The sequence below is a fragment of the Lasioglossum baleicum genome, chromosome 19, assembly GCF_051020765.1.
Source record: "Lasioglossum baleicum chromosome 19, iyLasBale1, whole genome shotgun sequence".
Lineage (NCBI taxonomy): Eukaryota > Metazoa > Arthropoda > Insecta > Hymenoptera > Halictidae > Lasioglossum > Lasioglossum baleicum.
Window position 1 is genome coordinate 5,784,293 of NC_134947.1, and position 24,309 is coordinate 5,808,601.

General features: G+C 39.5%; 1 long non-coding RNA gene across 1 annotated transcript in view; it reads left to right on the plus strand.

Annotated features, from left to right (window-relative positions):
- Positions 1–24,309, plus strand: part of LOC143218380 (uncharacterized) — a 131,640-nt gene that overhangs the window by 19,017 nt on the left and 88,314 nt on the right. The window lies entirely within an intron of this gene.

The following is a 24,309-nucleotide window of genomic DNA, read 5'->3' on the forward strand; positions in this document are numbered from 1 at the left end:
ACACAAAGTTCCCCAAACTTTTCTAGTGACGTAATAATGGACCACGCCGCGGGGATTCTTAAATGATGCTGCTCTCTATTCGATGTTATCTTGAGACTTATCGTTGGTGGAGCACCGGGTCATTATGTTAATAGTCCGGTTTCACTAATTAACTAAGATCTCAGTTTGCAATGTTCCGTGTGGAGTTTGTATTGCTGCAACGTTTGTTTTAACAAAATTTTCAAGTATTCTTTCTACTTTCTACGTTCATTTTTTAATAGCAAAATGGGTTGTTGGCAAGTTGGGGGGAAAGTTCTGTTGTATTTGAAAGAAAACACTTGGATCAATTTATAAAAATATATGAACCTAGTTTAACTCGAGAATTAAACATTTCTTCCGACTAATGTTGTTTTTAAAGTAAAAAAAGTCATTAAGGGATGAAATCAATTTTTATTTTATTCCTGCTTCCCACAATTAATGTGGAACATTTTTTAAATAATAAGAAAAATGTGAGGAAGCTTTCTTTGAGGTTAAAAAATTATGAGAAATTAATTTCATATAAAAATTTTATGAAAAGTGAATAATTGGGGGGGTGTTATTAATCAATTTGATATAAAATTTAATGTTATTTAACTATTAATATGAAAATTTATATATCTAATATTATTTGAGGGAGTAACTTATACATTTCTGATCTGAGTAAAGACTCAATTTGACGCTTGAATACAATATAAATAATATTAACTGTTTGCCCAAGTTATTTTCATTGCAAGGAAATATTTGAAACACAAGATTAAAATATTTTATCTATCTGGTTACCAAAATAAAAATATTTCATTTACTGAAACTAGTTCTATTCAAAGTAGTATTTTATTCGGACCACATTAAAGTGTACCATTTAAAATAGTATTTTAAATATTTTTTCACGAAATTTTTGCCCAGGTCTGGAATTAATTGTTTTTTAATTTATTCATTTAAAGCTGCCTCAAGGAATTAAATTGATCGTCTACCAGTAAATTCAGTTAGTATAAAGTGCATCGTTGAATTATCGTAGAAAATTTGGTTCGCCGATAAAGGTAAAAAATCTGAAAATATTCTTCGGGACCGAACAATGTGGAACATAAATTTTTGCGGTGGCCTGTACCCTCTGTTCTTCGAGGCAGCCCCTGTGAAAAGAATAATCGATGACTCGTAAACTTGTTGGTCCTTCTATTGTCCATACGCGATATGGTTCGACGCGATTACGTTAGTGTATTCTAAGACGAATATGATTCCCAACGGGACACACGGGGGTATTCGTTTTAGCAAGTTATGCAAATCGACCCACCTACAGAAAGTTCCGCGCTCGCTCTACGTAACACGTACAATCAGGTATTCATGCCGCAGCTGTCCCTGTGTGTGGTTTTGTTATATAAATGCAAAAGACATATAAAAACGTGAGATTTTGCTCTCACCTTCTTCGTCTTTGGAATTTATGATCGAGGCGAAGCGGCACGGGCTATAAAATATATTTCGGGTGTATGGTACTTACTTCCTCGGCACACGTGCCGCGCCACGGCCGCGGCCACTTCACGGTGAGAGGCACTTAGGTGTTCCTCAATGTCAGAAACACCGTGTTGATTCACTTTTCGCCGATGTTCTTTCGTAATTGGCCAATTATACTCCGGGTTCGGTTGAATCCCAAGCGGAACAATTTCAAGGGCCGTCTTCAATGTGATCCACGCTAATGCCCGTACAACTGTCACGTTTTTACTCCAACAAGAATAGTAGTTTTCTTAGCAGGATATTCTTTATTTGCAGTTTCGAAATACATATTGGAAATGTCTTGTGCCGAATGTGTGTTTAGCCCTTTGCACTCGGAGTTCTGTATGATTTTTATCATTCTATGGATATGAAATTGATATGATACCTCGTGCAGTACTTGGGTAAACTTTACTTTACCGGACTCAAAATTTGTGCATTTCTCCCACGAATTATGATGTATTTGGTATGCAATCCAGTAGATTTGTACTCGGGGCGGATGCAGATCGAAGTTTCGATCCTCTAGAATCAATAGTTGAAGAGATATGGTCCCTTAAAGTTGAGCATTTTTGACAGGTAAGGACGTCACTACAAACTGTGAATATACTCAACTTTAAGCGACCATATCTCTTTAACTATTGATCTTAGAGGATCGAAACTTCGTCTGCATCCGCGCCGGGTACACATCTACTGGTTTACATACCAAATACATCATAATTTTTAAGAGAAAGGCACAAATTTTGAGTCCGGTAAAGTAAAGAGCAGCCCAATACTTAATTGTTTAGTTTTTGATTGGATCCAAAACTATTGGTCTTGGATTTTAACCTTAATGGTGGAATTTAGGATTTGGTTGGATAAATAAAATTTTGAATAATGGTTCAGCAATTTTTAATGGTGACTTTCCCCCTCTCTCTCTGAGTCATCACTCGAGTGCTAAGGGTTGAAAATAAACAGAAGCTGCTGTTTCAAAATGCAAAGATATGCTATAATAAATCAATCACTGACAAAATAATGATTTTCTGTATCGATCGCAACAAACAGGAGCAGAATAGAAATGCCTTCTTTTCTTCAACCCTTAAATGGTACAGTGTTTACTTAGATCACAAAGTATCGTACTAGGACCATTTAAAAATTTTATACATATACATTTTCGAAATAATACAAATATCCTGAAGAAGTAGAAAAAGCTTGAGATTTGCAATTATATAAGAAATAACTATTTTTTAATAATTTTGATAAATGTCATAAATGCATCTTCGTTAATCACACCTAGAAAGTTTTACTTTTAATTGTAAACTAAAATAGAGAGGATGCTATTCTCGGTAAAACGAGCTGTTATATCATACCGTGTAACTGGAATTAGTGAGTAGGCGTTATGAAATAGCCTGTACCACGCCACGATGATTCTGCATTGTGGATTCTGGATCTTAACCTTGATCTGTCAGTACGAAACACATTGTGGGTTTCTTTACCCTGAGATACTCCTATTTCTCTTGCACAATAAAAATTTAGAATTACGAACCGTTTCTGACTCATTGTTCATTTCTCTTCCACGATCTGTTTCTGGCAAAAATGGTTTGATCGACGTTTGCCATTTAGCAAAATGCAGCTTCTACAATTTTTTAAATTCTTACGATTTTTTAAAACTCTATATTTTAGTCTTATTTAATTTTAAATTCTTACGATTTTTAAAATTCTTTATTTTAAGTTCTTATTTTATTTTAAATTCTTATTTTATTTTAAATTCTCATTTTATTTTAAATTCTTATTTTAGTTTAAATTCTTATTTTATTTATATTCTTATTTTATTTTAAATTCTTACGATTTTTAAAACTCTTGCTTTATTTTAAATTCTCAGACAGCGGATTTTTATGCAAAATCGAAATTTTCTGCACCAATTGCAAAAAATGGTGGTTCAATAAAAGATGATTTGATCTTCCAACCGTTTTAACAAGCTGGAAATAATATAGCACTGCCTTTAAATTCTACGAGTATTCGAAAAATAATATCCGCACGTTGTTTATTATTTAATACGCCTTCTAAAGGGGCTCCGAATTTTTATCCATTCTAGATTCTAATAAACAAAACGCACGTCGCGTGAAAAAGAGGAGATTCACACCGGCTACCGAAGTTAAAGTAAAAAATATTAATTTGAAAGTTCCGTTAGGACGGCGGTAATGCAGTACATTTTACGGTGACCGATGCGTTAGCACCAGCGGCGTACAATTTTCAGTCTGAGCGACTGTATATTAGCGCATCTACGAGAGAGAGAGAGAGAAAAAAAGGAGCTTCCTCTCCTCTTTAGACCGAAATTATACCGGGTATTCATCCCACCGGACGCTACGATTTTTTACGTGCATCCGATGGCTCGCGAGAAAAAAAATCTGTACACAAAAGTTTGCCGGTTTTGAATGGGGAATAAATTGCCGCTTCAAAACTGCCGCGAGATGATTTTTTCTTCCGTGAACATCGAGACTTATATTTCAATGAAGTGATACCACACTCCATTTCGCGATAAGGTCACAAAATTTCGACTTCGCACCAACAAACTCGAAATGCACATGATACGATGCGTTTTTCAAAAAATATATTGTATTAGGACCTTTTTAAAATTCTGTAAAAATGTTTAAAATATGATTGAATAATTCAAACGATGCTTTTCTATAGAAAATGTCGAGCTGCATCAACTGATGTACAAAAACTATACGATTTTATTTAAAAAAGTGAAGAAGGCGATCCTTAAATCTTCGCAAATTCTCGAGCTGCAAAGAAATTTGAGCCGAAGAATTTTTATTAATAAAGTTTTGTCAATATCTCCAATAGTAACAGAGCATTCAAGTGCTAATTATTACTGGACCACCTTGTATAATCTCAGATTAGATCATCCAAACGCTCTGAAGTAGTTCAAGATGTTCCTCGATTATTTGAAATAATCGTCCAAAACAATAGCGAAAGCTAGTGGACAGAAATTTTGTCGGGGTCACGAGAGACCCCGGTAAACGTTTAGAATTCAAGTTTTTTCCCTGTCGTTTCTCGAGCAGAAATGCACACAAGTTCTAAACTCGGGCACTTTAAGGCGGAAACTTTCTAATCCGTTGAAAATTGACTAGACGAATGTCAACTTTCTTAAGACCCTGTTGCATCGCGGAGCATTAACCAAAGTTTCAAAGCATGTAGGTGTCAGAAGGGGTTGATGCACGCTAGCCTCGTATATGCGAGGGGCGGAAGAAGATGCGTGGCTCGAGTATTAAATGGAGCAGCGTAAGCTGGTTACCGCGAGGAAACGCGATGAAAGCTTCTCTAATTCTAAAGAATCCCATGTGATTTAGATCGAGCATGAAAGAACACGACGTGACACCGAAATCACGCTTGCCACGATATTCTCTTCGTTAACTTATTACCACACCGCGGATGTTTGTTATTACCACGTTTTTATTAGCTCGCTTTCTTGTCTGTTCGGTACAAATTATGCAATTGATTTTAAACTAACTTCCCGACGAGCTAGAACTGGATGACAGTGCAATATGTAAAAATAATTTTAAAAAGCCCATGCGTTTAGGAGATATAAGCTATTAAATTTAACCGTTACACCTCCCCGCACGACGCTGACGTACTAAATTCTCTCCAGTTTTAAACTGTAGCATTTTTAACAGTTCTCTGGATCTCGATCGACAATTGTTTAAACTACAATTAATGTTATTGGCTCACTGGTTCGATCAATTGGAAAAATAAGCAAGTTTGCAAACTATTATATGAAATTCAATTCGACGTTCCAATTGATCGAAGCAGTGCACCAATAACATTAATTGTAGTTGTAGCATTTTTCTACGTATTACCAGAGTCGGCAGATGAGGGGAGGCAGCCAGAATGGAGGGGAAACAGTTACCCCCTCTCTGCCAGTACCGAGTGAAACGCGTCACGTGACTGAGAAGAGATAGAAGGGGAAGGTAGAGTGGGGACATAAATGTTTCGCAAAAATTCGTATTTTACCTGTTCAGTTTTGTTTAATAAATGCATCAAACCGCCATTACACCGACATTATGCACCAATGACAAAATTGAACGTATACAATTTAAGATATAATGGAAGTAACATAATGGAAATGTTGATTTCGCATAAAAATCCGCAGTCCGATCATCGAATCGATAAACAAACGGTTTCGCGCAATTTCTCACGCGAGAACATGAAAAGTAATCGGTCCGGCGAATATTTTCCGAAGCTCGTAAATTCGAGCGGACATAATAAATTTAGATTAGCCGTTAGAGCGCGCTTGAAAACAGTAGAACGTTGCAAATATAAAATTCGGGTCTCAGGAGGACGTTGTAATTTATATTGTTTGCAACGCGATAGGAGATACATCACGGGACGATAACAATCCGAGTGCGTGAAACGGTGCTCGCGAAAACGGTACATGTTTTCGGCTCATGTTCCACTAAACTGTTCTGTCGATTACACACAAACGCACGGGCTTCGAGTTGGTAATCGATGCTTATCGACACGATCCAGGGCTAACCGGTACTACTATCTACGGTTGAGAATGAATTGCTCAGGATTGTCAGTCGTCTGTGTTCCAATTCATCGATCCTCTATTGAAAATCCAAGCTATCCAATTCGCCGTGCCTTTTCCAATTTTTTCACCGGTCGTTGTGACGTCGTTCTATTCCTTCATACTAAAATCGATTCAAATGTTTTAGCTTACAAATATTATTTGAGTAAAAATAAATGTTTGAAGAATACCACGTTTTTTAAAAAAAAAGGACTAGAAAGTGTAAAATAATGTTTCCTAGCCCCATACAGATTCCTAACTGTGAATTTTTAATAGCTACGAAAATACTTGATAGATTTAGAGCGAAAAACGTGGCAACAGAGACGTGTAGTAAATTTCAGACGGTATTGCGACCGCGTCATATGCGTAGTGGAGTAGGGAGCGCCGTCGCGCGGAGTGGGGATCGCTGAACGCGATCACGTACTACCGAGCGTCGCGCGGGGAAGTGTAACGGTTAAATTTAATAGTTTATATCCCCTAAACGCATGGGCTTTTTTAAACTTTCTTTTTAAATATTGCATTGTCATCCAGTTCTAGCTCACCGGGACGTCAGATTAAGATCAACTGCAAAATTTGTACCCGAACGGACATAGAAGAAAGCGAGCTAATAAAAACGTGGTAAAATGACGAGTCCTGTATTACTTGGATCGAGTAGAATTTTTATTATAGGATTGATGGAACAAAGAAACTTTTATTCGCACATTTCCCATAAAAAATATGAACTTTAGTGTTAAAATTAAAAACTACGTTGACCATCGCTCTCCAAAATGGCGGACGAAGGGTCCGAATGAAAACTAAAGTCTCAACTAAAATCGACCAGGTTGATTACCGAATTCCAACTTGAAAAATGTCGATTTTGGGAACATCAATTTCTGGAAAATAGTCTTGCGAGAGGAATTTCCGGTTTCGATGGGTATCGGGTGATACGAGCGCGTCTTAATTATATTTAACAAAGCAAAAAGAGAGAGAGAGAGAGAACGGAGGGTGGAGCGGCGAGGAGATTCGCGAAAATACGGACCGGTAACACCGTCCCTTATCTTAATACGATTTTCTAATTAGCGAGTTCCAACGATTTCCCGTCCGCGGGCTGTACAAAGATTTATCTCGGCCATTCTTTATATTCTGGCATTCGCAAGTGAACGCCTGCAAAAAGAATAGAAAGTAAATTGAGATATATTTCCATAGGAACGTGCAAGTTACGATGAATGCAAAAGAGGGAGCTAATGTCAGAGATTAGAGGTAATCCGTTTTAGCTGGCAATCGTCGAGGAGAGGTCTTCCCGCTCTCGTCGTTTCGATTTAGATAATGTACCCTCTGTCGTGGGCTATCTATTCATTCTTTCTCTCCTTTTTTTTCTTTATTCATCCGTTCACCTTTTTCCCGGTCTGACGTTTTCCTTGGAACGCGGATGAATTTGAGGGAATTATGGGACAGGGCGAGCACTTCGGGGCTGAAGCTCTGTCGCGAGTTGTTAACTCGTCGTTACCACCGGCAAGCTACACTAATTACGAACGTCGCCGACGGGGAGGCTCTCGTTCTAAATATCCCGCACTTTTTTCCTTTGTCCCGGTTGGCCTTCAGGAAGAACTTGAAGCAACAACTCCGCGGGGGGGAAAAGGCTCTGTCCTTCAACGTGAATACTTTCTGTCTTGGTCGCGCTACGTTCCACCGCGACGTCTAACCTAGACGCATTAATCTGAATCGTTGCTAGCGAAATGGATTGCATTATGGTGCCACGGTGGACGGCGAAAGCTCATAAAACATGCTTCAAACGCTTTATCATAAACTTTCCTTGCAAGGCGGAAGGCTCGATAAGAGTTCTATTAACTTCCCTGGCTCCCGAATGCTGCATCATGCAGCCAACTGCAACAGCTTTTAATGAACACGTACTAAAAACGCCTGGAAAAATAGTTATCAGCCTTCGTTAGGTCTGTATATATTTGTTATGTATTTTGTGGTGTGCTTTTTTATGTTATATTAAAATCCTGCGTTTATACGAAGCGTCCAAGCCTCCAAGTTAGGGGAACATTTCGTCAAAGACTATCTACGATCATGTTTGTAAATGTTGAATTAGGTTCAACATGTTTAAAGTGCCACTTTGCATTTTCCTTATTTCTAATGTTGCCAAAAATCACTACGTATAAGCAGAAGATTTTAATATATGCATATATAGAATATAAAAATGTTCTGCATTGATTGTGAAAAGCAGAAGAGTAATTTTACTTTACCAGACTCAAAATTTGTACCTTCCTCCTACGAATTATGATGTATTTGGTATGTAATCCAGTAGATTTGTACCAGATCGAAGTTTCGATCCTCTAGGATCAATGGTTGAGGAGTTATGATCGCTTAAAGTTGAGCATTTTGGCGCGTAAGGGCGCCGCCTTAGCTGTAAAAAATGCTCAACTTTAAGCGACCATATCTCCTCAACTATTGAACCTAGAGCATCAAAACTCGATCTGCAGCCGCCCCCGGTACAAATCTACTGGATCACGTATCAAATACATCATAATTTATAGAATTTACATTTAGGATTCAAAATTTATTATAGTATTTAAAATTTAAAGGCACAAATTTTGTGTCCGGTCAAGTAAAGAGCAGCCATTGATTTTATTTGTGACATGAATAACAATATTACAATGTTCTTAAATTATTATAGTATTTTACTGTTTTATATTTCACCCAACCAATTTTTTCATAAATGCATAATGATCCGCAGTCACAGACAAGCAACTCGAAAATTAAACATTTCTTCCGACCTGGAATAATTTCATTGTACACGATTCTTTTATTTGATGGATGTGAAATTGACATAGTACCTTATAGAATATCTAAATGTGTAGTAATCGACCGGATAGCAGTCCACCATACCCGAGCATAAACATTGCAAATGAATTATTCATGCGACAAGTGATAACACTTAAAAGACCGCGCCAACCAGTTTGGTGAAAGCAGATCGGGGAACAAGATACGAGCGTCTAATTTGCTGGTTCCGCAAAACGTAATCGCAATCATCATTAATCACGCGAATTATATGCGTGGTCGAATGTAACCGATACGCTATAATTGATCAAACCGAGCGCACCACTTTCCTACAATACTTTCCATCGGGAAGGAACGACAATTTTTATCTTCGCTACTGCCACGTGGCATTTGGCAAAATCATTTAAATACGAAACGAATACATTAAAAATAGACTTGCAAACGTTGCTGACCTACAAACACAGTTCCCTCCGATTCGAAAAACTGGTCGATTAATAAACATTTTTATTTCTCGATGGATAAACTGCAACGGCTTTCGAAATACACATTCAGCAATTTGAATAACGATACAGGGAAGTCGTTTCTTAATTCCGGCGAGCATATTTCTAGGAGAAAATGATCATTTTCGGCGGACGCCTATTCGTTTGCATATTTCACGCGGCATTATCATATCCGAGCACTGTGTAAAAGTTCCCCCCGACACGATTTTTGAAATATTCGGATTTCTTTCGAGTCCGAGGAACTTTCGAAAGGTGCGGGCTCGTATAAATTCCGTGGGATTCGCCGACACGCGTATACGTGCTCGCGCGACTGCTGCCTAAACATCGTTTTACGACGTTCGGGATGGTAAAACGAACTAAACAGTCGTCGAAACGGTGAGCGTCCCGGGAACGGCGGTACGGGAAAGTCGATTTTCTTGGGCGCGGGATAAAAAGTTTCCTCGCGAAGTTGTCCCCGGGTCTCGTCGGGACGCATTTTCACGCCAGTGCTCTCCTGCCCGTGACGTACCACGCAAATTGCGACTACCGACAATCAAACTTATCTGCGGCGAAGTCGCGAGGCGCCCGGCAAAACGACCCGGAACACCCGGCGAATATCAGCATGCGTTCAGACACAAGAACGGATGAAACTGCTCTAGAGCAGGTCTGAAAAATTTCCCGCCGCGATAGCGTCGAAGCAAAAAACTCCTTCGTACCAACACAAGGTTGGTGAGGACGCACAGTGGTTTAGAATCGCCAAAAAGTGGACAAAAGTCAATTTTTATCGCCCATTATCTGTTGAGACAAGTTTAAAAATGTATTTGGTATGTAATCCAGCAGAATTGTACCCGGCGCGGATGCAGATCGAAGTTTCGATCCTCTAGGATCAATAGTTGAGGAGATATGGTCGCTTAAAGTTGAGCATTTTTGACAGGTAAGGCAGCGTCCCAACGTGTCAAAATGCTCAACTTAAAGCGATCATAACTCCTCAACTATTGATCCTAGAGGAGCGAAACTTCGTCTGCATCCGCGCCTGATACAAATCTGCTGGATTACATACCAAATACATCAAAATTCGTAGGAGAAAGGCACAAATTTTGATGTATTTGGTATGTAATCCAGCAGAATTGTACCCGGCGCGGATGCAGATCGTAGTTTCGATCCTCTAGGATCAATAGTTGAGGAGATATGGTCGCTTAAAGTTGAGCATTTTTGACGGGTAAGGCGGGGCACCCTAACGTGTCAAAATGCTCAACTTTAAGCGATCATAACTCCTCAACTATTGATCCTAGAGGAGCGAAACTTCGATCTGCATCCGCGCCTGGTACAAATCTGCTGGATTACATACCAAATACATCAAAATTCGTAGGAGAAAGGCACAAATTTTGATGTATTTGGTATGTAATCCAGCAGAATTGTACGCAGCGCGGATGCAGATCGTAGTTTCGATTCTCTAGGATCAATAGTTGAGGAGATATGGTCGCTTAAAGTTGAGCATTTTTGACGGGTAAGGCGGGGCACCCTAACGTGTCAAAATGCTCAACTTAAAGCGATCATAACTCCTCAACTATTGATCCTAAAGGAGCGAAACTTCGTCTGCATCCGCGCCTGGTACAAATCTGCTGGATTACATACCAAATACATCAAAATTCGTAGGAGAAAGGCACAAATTTTGATGTATTTGGTATGTAATCCAGCAGAATTGTACGCGGCGCGGATGCAGATCGTAGTTTCGATCCTCTAGGATCAATAGTTGAGGAGATATGGTCGCTTAAAGTTGAGCATTTTTGACAGGTAAGGCAGCGTCCTAACGTGTCAAAATGCTCAACTTTAAGCGATCATAACTCCTCAACTATTGATCCTAGAGGAGCGAAACTTCGTCTGCATCCGCGCCTGGTACAAATCTGCTGGATTACATAGCAAATACATCAAAATTTGTGCCTTTCTCCTACGAATTTTGATGTATTTGGTATGTAATCCAGCAGAATTGTACGCGGCGCGGATGCAGATCGAAGTTTCGATCCTCTAGGATCAATAGTTGAGGAGATATGGTCGCTTAAAGTTGAGCATTTTTGACAGGTAAGGCAGCGTCCTAACGTGTCAAAATGCTCAACTTTAAGCGATCATAACTCCTCAACTATTGATCCTAGAGGAGCGAAACTTCGTCTGCATCCGCGCCTGGTACAAATCTGCTGGATTACATACCAAATACATCAAAATTCGTAAAGGCACAAATTTTGATGTATGTGGTATGTATCCAGCAGAATTGTACCCGGCGCGGATGCAGATCGAAGTTTCGATCCTCTAGGATCAATAGTTGAGGAGATATGGTCGCTTAAAGTTGAGCATTTTTGACAGGTAAGGCAGCGTCCTAACGTGTCAAAATGCTCAACTTTAAGCGATCATAACTCCTCAACTATTGATCCTAGAGGAGCGAAACTTCGTCTGCATCCGCGCCTGGTACAAATCTGCTGGATTACATACCAAATACATCAAAATTCGTAAAGGCACAAATTTTGATGTATGTGGTATGTATCCAGCAGAATTGTACCCGGCGCGGATGCAGATCGAAGTTTCGATCCTCTAGGATCAATAGTTGAGGAGATATGGTCGCTTAAAGTTGAGCATTTTTGACGGGTAAGGCGGGGCACCCTAACGTGTCAAAATGCTCAACTTTAAGCGATCATAACTCCTCAACTATTGATCCTAGAGGAGCGAAACTTCGTCTGCATCCGCGCCTGGTACAAATCTGCTGGATTACATACCAAATACATCAAAATTCGTAAAGGCACAAATTTTGATGTATGTGGTATGTAATCCAGCAGAATTGTACCCGGCGCGGATGCAGATCCAAGTTTCGATCCTCTAGGATCAATAGTTGAGGAGATATGGTCGCTTAAAGTTGAGCATTTTTGACGGGTAAGACGGGGCACCCTAACGTGTCAAAATGCTCAACTTTAAGCGATCATAACTCTTCAACTATTGATCCTAGAGGAGCGAAACTTCGATCTGCATCCGCGCCTGGTACAAATCTGCTGGATTACATACCAAATAGATCATAATTCGTAAATTATAAGAATGATTCGATATCTGACGGGTTGATCAAGGAATAATACTACCTTGTCTGCAAAAGACACCTTTAAAAATACGGTAATTATTTTTCTCAGCGCACAGGTTCGATCAATTTCTACACTAAATGAATATAGCTTGAGGGGCATGAAACGTTATAGTTCGGGTTCGAACCAAATAACGCTTCCGATTCGGGTTTGAATCAGCAAAGATGCCAAATGCTATTTTTATTGGAGGAAAACAAAGGTGGAGTGTTTCGTCCCAGGCCCGAATCGGAAGCGTTATTTGGTTCGAACCCGGACTATAACGTTTCATGCCCCTCAAGCTATATTCATTTAGTGTAGAAATTGATCGAACCTGTGCGCCGAGAAAAATAATTACCATTCTTTCAAATAGTGCGATCGCGAAAAATACCTCCTTTATTTTAAAAATACGTTTGAAAAATGATAAAGTTGTAAGAATGGTCCAGATAGGGTAGATCTACGAGATTATCGTTTCAGTTCTGAACAAGTGCGAGTAGCCATACGTTGCTGAAAAACGCCGGTCGAGAAAGTGGCTGGGTAACAAGGGGAAAACTTAAACGCGACAGAAAATTATTCGGTTGTGAAACAAGAGAAAAAATCCGATTTCGCTTGTTTATGCGAGTAGACGGGAGGACGGATTGTTCCGCGTGGTCCCCAGAAATTCAGGCTGGAAGACTTTAAAAATGTTCGGGTCCCGTTACTTTGAGATACTATTCCGAGGAGATACAACGCGCTCTCTCTCCACCTTTTTCCACCCCCGTACAAAGGGAGATCCGCCTAAATTGTCAAAGAAGTATTCGTCAGCGGTCTGTTCCAGTGTTCATCAAAGGTCCTTATCTAGTAGAGGAAGAAAATTTTCGAGAAGGTAAAGAGACAAAGTGTTTTTAGCGACTCGTTTCGAGGATTAACGCTCCGCCAACTACGGCGGTTTCGTTGCTGCAACGAAATTCTTCCAAGGACCCTTAATGCGAAACTCCAAAGCAAGGTCTGGCTATCCTTCGTTGGTCCTCTTAACATTTACTTTTCTGTGTCTGAAAAATTTTATATTTCCTTTTTTTTTTCCGGTCTCACTTAACTCCCTTCGTGTAAAACGAAATTGTGGAACGTCGTACGAAATATATTTACCATTCCCATTTCCATGATAATTAACAATGCACCACAGGCTTAGGTGTGTGGGCTTCATTGCAACGGCTGTCTTTCAAACCTGCACTTTGTTCATCCTCGAGGACTATTATAATAACTAGACCGCAAATCTTTTGGATTTATGGCTTCTGAGAATTTTCAAAGAATGCCTGCAGTATCAAATTTGACAGAATTTATTATTCCAGACCTGCGAAGGCTACTACCACTAAGATTTTATTTGATTCCACTTTCTGAAAATTCGTCTACGAAACGTGCGAATTGCATAAACATCTGATGCATGATGTTTAGGGCCATCCACTGCTTTGTTAAACAATTACTCGAAACATATTTCGGAAGGTAAGCACTGTTTCTAAACACGTTAGCCTTTCTATTGTTCCCAATGCAGCAGCTGTTCATTTAATTAATTCATAGTAAAATGATCTAAAAAAAAAAAAATGATTTTAATTTGATTAAACACATAGTGTCTAAATATGTATTTACGGGGATAATATAATGCAGAGTAGATAGCATATACTTCAGGGAAATGCCACTTTCGAAAGTATGGCGACTAATCAATAAGGGTCAGGTGATGCGGAAGCCAAGTTTCATTAATTAAACACACACTACGACCGTCGGGGGTTCCTCTTCTATATTTCTTCCGTAGAAATGACTGGTCTCACTGAAATTAATCTAACCTTGATTGACACATTACAACAGAAATAATAATAAAAACATAGATACAAAAGTGAATTTCGGTTTTTCATGAAATATTCATTCGCGAGAAAAACTTTCGCGAACAAATGTGACTGTACGCGAGCGCGGATTTATTCGTCCGTGGAAAAATGGAAATTTTTGCGTAACTTTTATTTACGATGACAATGACGATAATTTTTGCAGTCCATACGGTCCGTCTTGATAACATAATTATGTCTCCGCTCGCAGGTACTGTTGTATTATTAATGTCGGAATCGATGCAACGGGTTAATAATTGCATTAAACTGAAATATGAGATATGTACGTGCGGACAGATTCAATTCGTTCCGATGCACAGTTTTGCAGTGGCGGCGGCCCGGGGGCCGGGGTTTTCGAGCGCAATTTAATATCAATACATTTACAGGCATATCGGGGCCGGTATCATTGCGTCATTATAATACGTTTCATTGACAAAAGTGTGTCTGCACTTGATTTAGGCAATAAATAAATTAATTATTGAAATAACAAATGAGTATTACGGAATCAGAATTTCGGAATGACATTAATCAACAGAAATTTATTCAGTTCAAAATCCACCGGTAATAGTTTAACACTGAAATGAAACGAACGTTTTCTGAATGCATTATATCACTTACATATTCATACCGCGATACAATATACGGTCACCACACCGAATTCTAAATGCTCTACTGAATTACTATTCGCATATTTATATCGATGCTCGTCCAGACCCAATCATTATTAATATACAGTCGGTTATTAATATACTTTTTCGAAACTGGACCCAACAGCTCAACCAATTTCAATGAAACTTTGTACGTATATATCACTTACTTAGATTTACAAAACACATGTTTTAAATTTTCACATTACGGGCACAGAGAGATCTAAAAAATTTAAAAATCGTGGCCTTTACTATTTCCTTCGAAATTGCGACCGATAGCAATCACGAAAAAAATTATTTACGCATTGGCTAGTAAACTAATCGTTCGAACGCGTCTTAAAAGAAACTCAAGCTGTTGGGTCCATTTTTGAAATAGTAATTCGTTTTTTTAAACGTGTACGAATACTTTGTACACCGACTGTAGCTAGTTTTGCTGAAATTATTTCTCACAGTAAAGTATGATGAGGCCATAGACATATAGAGATAGACTGCGCCGTCTTATGGGCGAGTTGAAGCCCACAATGGCGGCGCGCGGTACAAAGAGTGAGAGAGAGAGCATTAGCCGGGGTCCATAGCGCTCTCTTTCTATATGATGTGTCGACACATCAATTAGAAAGAGAGCGCTATGGACCCCGGCTAATGCTCTCTCTCTCTCGCACGCCGCCATTGTGGACTTCAGCGCTTCGTTCAGGCCGCGCAGTCTATCTCTATATGTCTATGGATGAGGCAAACAACGTTAATTTCAGGAAGAAGTGTGATCATTGCGTTTTCACTTGTTTTTAAATCGATCGTGCAGGATCAATGGGTCAGGAGTTATGCTTGCTTAAAGTTGAGCATTTTTGGCAGCGCCCTTGCCTGTCAAAAATGCTCAACTTTAAGCGACCATATCTCCTCAACTATTGATCCTAGATTATCGAAATTCGATTTGCAGGTTCTCCGGGTGCAAATCTACTGGATTGCATACCAAATGCATCATAATTCGTAGGAGAAAGGCAGAAATTTTGGTGTATTTGGTATGTAATCCAGCAGAATTGTACCCGGCGCGGATGCAGATCGTAGTTTCGATCCTCTAGGATCATAGTTGAGGAGATACGGTCGCTTAAAGTTGGGCATTTTTGGTGCCGCCTAAGAAACTGGAAATATGCTCAACTTTAAGCGACCATATCTCCTCAACTATTGATCCTAGATGATCGAAATTCGATTTGCAGGTTCTCCGGGTGCAAATCTACTGGATTGCATACCAAATACATCATAATTCGTAGGAGCAAGGCAGAAATTTTGAGTCCGGTAAAGCAAAGTCTACCCCGAAACTGTGTTTGAATGATTAAATTCTTCTGTATTCTAGAAATTCTCATAAACCTCGACCAACCTTGAAATATATTTATCAAGGTCGTCATTCTAAACAACCCTTTTACCCACACTACCCCTTCAGGCGTGCATAAATACATTTTTTTCACCTCTTTCGTAATAAAAGAAAAGGGGGTAGTAAGTTCGAGCGACGTTGGCTGTCTCGGATATGCATATTGCAATGAAATACGAAACTCGCCGGTAATATATATTTCGGCGGATCCATTCGGTTGTTGTTTGCCGGTTAATTTGCTGTGGCAACAACGGGAACGGCCAGAAATAAATACAAAACGGACGGTAAATCCGTTTCTGTTTAACGGGAAAATTTGTATGGGCGGCAATTTTAATCCGCGGAAAAATGCATTAGCTCGAGAGCAGGCACCGCGAATCGGTGTCGTCGTTTTGGGCGGGGTTCGTTGAACCGACGGCAATCATCGAGGTTTCTGAATGGTAACGTATCATATCGCATCGGTGACAAGTTCAGCGGTGAGCACCGCGGTAGCTATAGCCCCGTGCTCATAACACTACCGGCAGAAGTGGGAGGCCGAGGGAAAACGGGGTATATAACACTCCAATTAAGCTGAGGCATCAGTCTACAATGTCTAGAGCACCGGGACTGACAATGAAGCCCTCGTGGCGCCAGACACTGTAACGAGTTGTAACGTTATAATGCCGAATATACCGTATGCGGGTTCTTGCAACATTTTCCCCGTTTTCTCATGGATCCGCCTTTGATCTTCTTACGTTCCCTGAGAAATTTCGCAGATGTTCTCCCCGCAAACACTGCTAATTACACAACGATGATTCCGTTTTAAAATTTCACTCGACCGAAACCGGCGAAGTATGAATCGCCTCAAACGCGGCCTCTCCCCGTTCAAACGTTTCTTTGCCGATCCCCCGTGCGTTGTCTTATGGGTTTTATTATACCTTCGAAACGACTTCGGTTTCGAAAAACTGGCAGCTTCGCGAACGGTCTAATCGCTCTTCCAGCACGTGGATAATTCTCTCGATACTTCAACGCGTTTGTCAATTCCTGTATACAGGGTGCGCCGTCTGTAGGTACCATATGTTAAACGCTAAAACAATTGTTATTCGTAAACATTCCGGAGAATATTCTAGCGTATTTGACAGCTCATTTCATACCATTATTCACCATGAATAACTTAACACCAGCACAATGACTCACCTCAGAAGATTGTTCCCGAATCGCTTAATCTCGAAAAATGGCGATTACAATTGGCCTCCACGTTCGCCGGATTTGACGCCTCCACACTGCTCCAGACTTTTTTCTGTGGGGATATTTAAAGTCAAAAGTTTATGTCGGCGCGCCGCGGTCCCTCCAGGAGCTGAAAGATGCAATCCGTACGGAAATAACGGAAATAATGCCCGAAACGTTGCAAAAAGTTATGGGAAATGCCCAAAAACGAGCATTTCTTTGCGTCGTTCATAAAGGTGATTACTTGCCCGACGTTGTATTTAAAAAATGAATTTTTTGTATTGGTATAAACCAAAGTAAATAAATATCGCAAACCGAACTCGATTTAATTACGTTTTCACTATTTTATAAGCATTTAATATATGGTACCTACAAATGGCGCACCCTGTAGTTGCCTGTTTGTCTTCAAAACTAATAACTAACACTGCATTTAGCATTGCGGGAAGGAATAAACGTCTGTTGTTTAATTTTTCCAAAGCAAACCCGGAGAAATTTATCGGCGCTCTTTAGCAGCGTTAATGTTCAAAGTCGCGATAAATCGTCATTTAGCGACCGAGATACGAACGTGCAAGCACAGGTATAATAGAGTATTATGATAATTACGAGTGTTATTCATGTTGTTAAGCCCGCGTTGAGCTTTCCCTTTATTTTCGGCCGGAAAGTTTCAAGCAAAAAGCAATCGATGTCGCGCGTCCTGTAAATTTCCCGCGGAAGAACAAACTCTGCTGATAAAAATCTCGACAAACGGCAAACATATAAATTACAGAAAATACTGGCGATCCCCCGTATTAATAGTACGGAAGTTGAAACAACCGGAAATGGAAAATATACGCGAATGTTTTCGTAACGAAATAAATAATTGAGTGATCGAATAATTTTGACAAAAATTGTTGCGATCAAAATATTTTAGCCCTTGGTCATCGTTGGGTCTCTGACGACCCCTCACATTGTAGATTGTTCATTGTTACTGTTACTTTTTTACCACGTTTTTATTAGCTCGCTTTCTTGTCTGTCTGTTTGTTTGTTTGTTCGGTACAAATTTTGCAATTGATTTAAAACTGACTTCCCGATGAGCTAGAGACTTGACATTTTAATAAACATAGCTCAGAACTGGATGACAATGCAATATTTAAAAAAAAAACATTTTTAAAAGCCTATGCGTTTAGGAGATATAAACTATTAAGTTTAACTGTTACACATTATCTTGCGCCCCACGTTTTTCGTTTTAAATCTTACAAGTATATATAGTTTCATAGCTATTAAAAATATTCAGGGCTATACAGATGGGGTTCATTGTTACTGTTACTTTTTTACCACGTTTTTATTAGCTCGCTTTCTTGTCTGTCTGTTTGTTTGTTTGTTCGGTACAAATTTTGCAATTGATTTAGAACTGACTTCCCGATGAGCTAGAGACTTGACATTTTAATAAACATAGCTCAGAACTGGATGACAATGCAATATTTAAAAAAAAAACATTTTTAAAAGCCTATGCGTTTAGGAGATATAAACTATTAAGTTTAACCGTTACACATTATCTTGCGCCCCACGTTTTTCGTTTTAAATCTTACAAGTATATATAGTTTCATAGCTATTAAAAATATTCAGGGCTATACAGATGGGGTTAGGAATCTGTATGGGGCTAGGAAAAATTATTTATACTTTTTAGTCCGTTTTTTAAACATGATATTTGAAGAAAAAATTTATTTTATACTTTTTAGTCCGTTTTAAAAACGTGGTGTTTTTAACAAAATTATTTTCATTTAAATAATTATTATGTGCCACGTTGAAATATTTATTTTGTTTGAAATTAAGTTCACAACTGTGTGAATAGAAAAATAAATTAGATGTTTGTAAAATGTTTCTCGAAAATACTGTTCGCTGTCACGGTTGTTTATGATAGCGTAACTTGACTCGAAAATAAGTTTCGAAATAATTTCTACTAGTTCCGTGGAAATTGTGTGTACCAAATTTCCATAGAGATGAGATACGGGACGGTAAAAAGGAATATGTATGATGTCCTGGTTAAGATTTGCAATTCTGTAATAGAACACTGAATCTCATATTCAGAATTCTACGCCATCCGATACATTTCGCTGAAACATCCCAGCTAAAAAATTCGATCGGATAATACCTCGGCGAACGATAAAATTGCGAGAAACTCTGAATGAATCGAAAGAAAATGTATTTACACACTAAATTTTTCATTCTCCAGAAGGTGATTCTTGAGAAACGTGCTCGCTGTTTCACTCGCTTTATCATGCACAAATATCCTTAAAAAATCAACGATAGTCCAAATTATCCTTTCTAGTCTGTTCTGAAAACGTGGTATTTTTTAAAAATTTATTTTTCGAGACCAACTGAAAAGGTTCAATAACTATTCCGAGATAAATTGAAGAAACAGAATGAGGAAATGGTGGAAAATCGAAAAGACGACGAATTAATGTCGCAACGGGATCGCGAACGCTTCTACAGGAGGTGGGATCAGCCACGAGGCTTCGATTGTCATTCGAAGTAATTATTTCCAGGCGGGTTGCGTCGCGACTCCGCCAATTAACCGTTTTTCGGCCGTCTACACCCACCAGTCTGCGGGGTGCAGTTATTAAAGTTACTTTTCTCGCGCGACGAAAGGTGCAACCGGACTACATACACACAAACAGGGCGAGAGAGGGGGGGAGGGGGGTAGCGAGAGGGTTCATTTGAAGGGAAAGCGATTTCCAGCGCGATTTTCGGGTTGAATTCGGGCTGGAGTGGCAGGCGTCGCGTTTGCCCCCTTCGGCCAGCAGCTTTCCTCGGTACACCTGGAGAAGGGGGAAGGGACAAAAACGAGGAAAACAAAGAAAAGGGAAAGGATATAGAGGCGGAGAAAGGGCCCGCAGACGCGTAATTAAAGACCCGGGCACGAACGTCGTGTCTCAAGATATCATTTACCAAAAAAATGCTGAAATTTCGGCAGTGGACCTGTCTGTAAGGGTGCGACCCCCTCCCATCGACGACTGCGATGCTGTGGCGGATGAACGAGGGGCGGGGTGGGGGTGAGAGAACGAGGAGGAAGGGAATAGGGGCGGGGAGAGGGGGGGCCAGGGCAGAGAACGACGACGACGACTTACTTTAATTAAATGCCCGTAATTGCTTTTCCCGCTAATTACCACGGCTCCCTCGAGGAGCGTTCTACTACGAAGTCGAAAAAAAAAATTCGGAACCCGCTGAACTTTGTCGAGTAGGTATGTATTCGTTTTTCTCGTCTGGAGGTGTTCGAGGAGAGCTAGGTGCTTATAAGCACCGAGAGAGTCCCCTATGGGTCGGCAAATGATCGGAGGGGGAAGCCAGTCTCTCCCGGCGAATTTCAGATTACGGCTGCGCGAGGCGCCGCCTTTTTCCCTTCGAAACCCTTCTTCTTCGCGCCCCCGACGCGTGAACGCGAAACCTCCGCAAGATTTCGCGAGGTGACACACCGCGTGCGAACTTCGGGAACCAGGCAGCGCTGCGTCAGCTGAACGGCCGTTTCTTTGTTGCGTTCATTTTGTTTTTGTTTTTGAATGTATCAGAATCTATCAGAATGTACCAGCATGTACCAGAATCTATCAGAATGTACCAGAATCTACCAGAATGTACCAGAATCTATCAGAATGTACTAAAATCTATCAGAATGTACCAGCATGTACCAGAATCTATCTGAATGTACCGGAATCTATCAGAATGTACCAGAATCTATCAGAATGTACCAGAATCTATCAGAATGTACCAGAATCTATCAGAATGTACCAGCATGTACCAGAATCTATCAGAATGTCAGAACGGTACCAGTATGTATCAGAATGTACCAGCATGTACCAGAATCTATCAGAATGTACCAGAATCTATCAGAATGTACCAGAATCTATCAGAATGTACCAGAATCTACCAGAATGTACCAGAATCTATCAGAATGTACCAGAATCTATCAGAATGTACCAGCATGTACCAGAATCTATCAGAATGTACCGGAATCTATCAGAATGTACCGGAATCTATCAGAATGTACCAGAATCTATCAGAATGTCAGAACGGTACCAGTATGTACCAGAATGTACCAGCATGTACCAGAATCTATCAGAATGTCAGAACGGTACCAGTATGTATCAGAATGTACCAGCATGTACCAGAATCTATCAGAATGTACCAGAATCTACCAGAATGTACCAGAATCTATCAGAATGTACCAGAATCTATCAGAATGTACCAGCATGTACCAGAATCTATCAGAATGTACCGGAATCTATCAGAATGTACCGGAATCTATCAGAATGTACCAGAATCTATCAGAATGTACCAGCATGCACCAGAATCTATCAGAGTGTACCAGAATCTATCAGAATGTACCAGAATCTATCAGAATGCACCAGAATGTACCACAATATGCCAGAATCTACCAGAACCTATCAGAATACACTAGAATATATTTAGAATGTATCAGAATGTAAAAAAATATACTATAATATAGCAGAATATACTAGGATATACCAGATTATACTAAACTGTTACCGTTCAATTTGAAAAAAACTATACAGAATGTCCAGTGAGGAAAGTGTCAAGGGTTGACGAGAATAGAAGCACAGTAAAACCTCGATTCAATGCAATTTGAATCTCCAGGTAGAGATTCATCTTGACCTCTCTGTCAGTCTGCAATCATTTAACTCGGCCTGTCGAAAATATGTTGTTTCTTTCTTAATTCCAGAAATCATTCTTTCAATGTCCCTTCGCGTTCCCTGTCATCTTTAACGCTGAACCTACCACGACCAGTCGAATAGCCGGTTCTAGATTTTTTGTTTTGCAATTATTGAAATCATAACGATGCTTTCATAATGAATCATTCAGTAAGTATCTTTATTATTTAAATTCAGATTAAGAGGCTATTCCCCCCACGCCTTTGTAACACGAAGTTACAATTGAGTAACTGTGAAGGGCGTGAATTCATTTGCTAACCTAACGTTATCGATTTTGAAATGGTTATAATTTCTGGGTTTTATAAAATTAGCTCGAGCTAATCTTAACGTTTTCTTTGCGTCGAGATTAATCATTTAATTATTGAGGATGTGAAAAATTTATGATTTTATCAAATTAAATTTCTGTAGAAATAATTAAACACTACAACCGCGATGTTGAGAACTTTAATATATAATACGTTAAATTTGCAATTCTGCAGATCTGCTTTCCTATTAATCGTATTTAAGGTGCACTTGAAATATTTAGTAGGACAAGGAGAGAACTCTGAAAGGGATGAATACGGTGATTTTTGTAAAGCCTTTGACATTAGTGTTAATGGTAATAGGATTATTCACTTTGGACGATAATTGATTCCAGGATTTGCATATATGTACGTCGCCAGGACTGACAACTGGTGGAATAGAATAGCTGCTGATGGCATTTAATTATATTGACATTACGTAAGACGTTGAAAGCAATTAATATGGATCATTCGCAAGCGACCCGGCTAATGCCATTTCTGCTCTCCTACCGTTCTTCTTACATCTATTGAATACGCTCTAACGAAGGATCAGTTGAAATTCAAGTTTCGCATTCGTGCGAATTTCCCGGATTCACGATAATCTTATAATGACTCTGGAAAAAGTCGCCGAGTTATTAAAGCGTCAGGAGCCATTGTTGCATTAATGATTTCTTCGTTAAATTGTTTAGTTTTAATTTTCAAGTTCAATCTTAACCAGACAATATGTCTTCAAATTTTTAATTCAAAATTTCTTCAAATTTCACAGTCAACATTTTTACAATACAGCAAGACAGCGAGAATTTTAACCAAATTTCTAATAAATTGATAACGGCTGCTCTTTTCTTTACCGGACTCAAAATTGGTGCCTTTCTCCTATAAATTATGATGTATTTGGTATGTAATCCGGTAGATTTGTACCCGGGGCGGGTGCAGATCGAGTTTCGATCCTGTAGGATCAACGGTTCAGTAGTTATGCTTGTTTAAAGTTGGGCATTTTTCAGTGTTTTTGATAACTAGGGGCGCCACCATATTAGTTTGTATTGTAGTGTCGTACGCCGCTTACCGAGCAGAGTCGCTGTGTGGTAGTTGGTTGGTAATTAGGTCGGGGGGAGGGGGGGGGAAACCAATATGGCGGGGCACTTACCCGTCAAAAACACTGGAGATTGCTCAACTTTAAACAAGCATAACTCCCGAACCATTGATCCTACAGGATCGAAACTTGGATCTGCAGATTCTCTGGAAACAAATCGACTGGATTACATACAAAATACATCATAATTTATAGGAGAAAGCCACAAATTTTGAGTCCGGTAAAGTAAAGTTTACCCCAACTAACAATTTCGTTTAATTTCAACCACTTCGATGCGATCTACAGAAACAGAGTCCGCATTAATTCCGGGATGGCGCACGAGTAAATCACACTGTCAGGAATGTGTTAATTGGATGCTCTCTATAGTGATAATATTTGCTAATGAATAATACTAGAATTTGGTAAGTTGTTACAAACTAGCGGCGGGGCATTATACCCTCCAGAAGTACTGACAAAGTTTCCATTAGTGTGACCGTAATAACTTTAGAAGGGTCGTTAGCGCAACAGTGCTTGTAAGTTATGTCCTATCTCGCCCGATAAGATAGATGACACAGTAGTAAATTATCATCTACGAGGTTTTAGTGACTTTGTCCCTGTTTAACACTTAAACCATCCGGCGATCAAAGCGACAGGCTCATGCATTCTTCTGCGAATTTCGAACTTGCATTTATCAACGTTGTGAAATGTTCATAGATCAATTAAATCACTGATCATTTCAAGCCTTAAATGAAAGCCAACGTTGTCACAGAATTTTTTCCAAAACCTCATTATTATTAGATAATGGATGCAGAC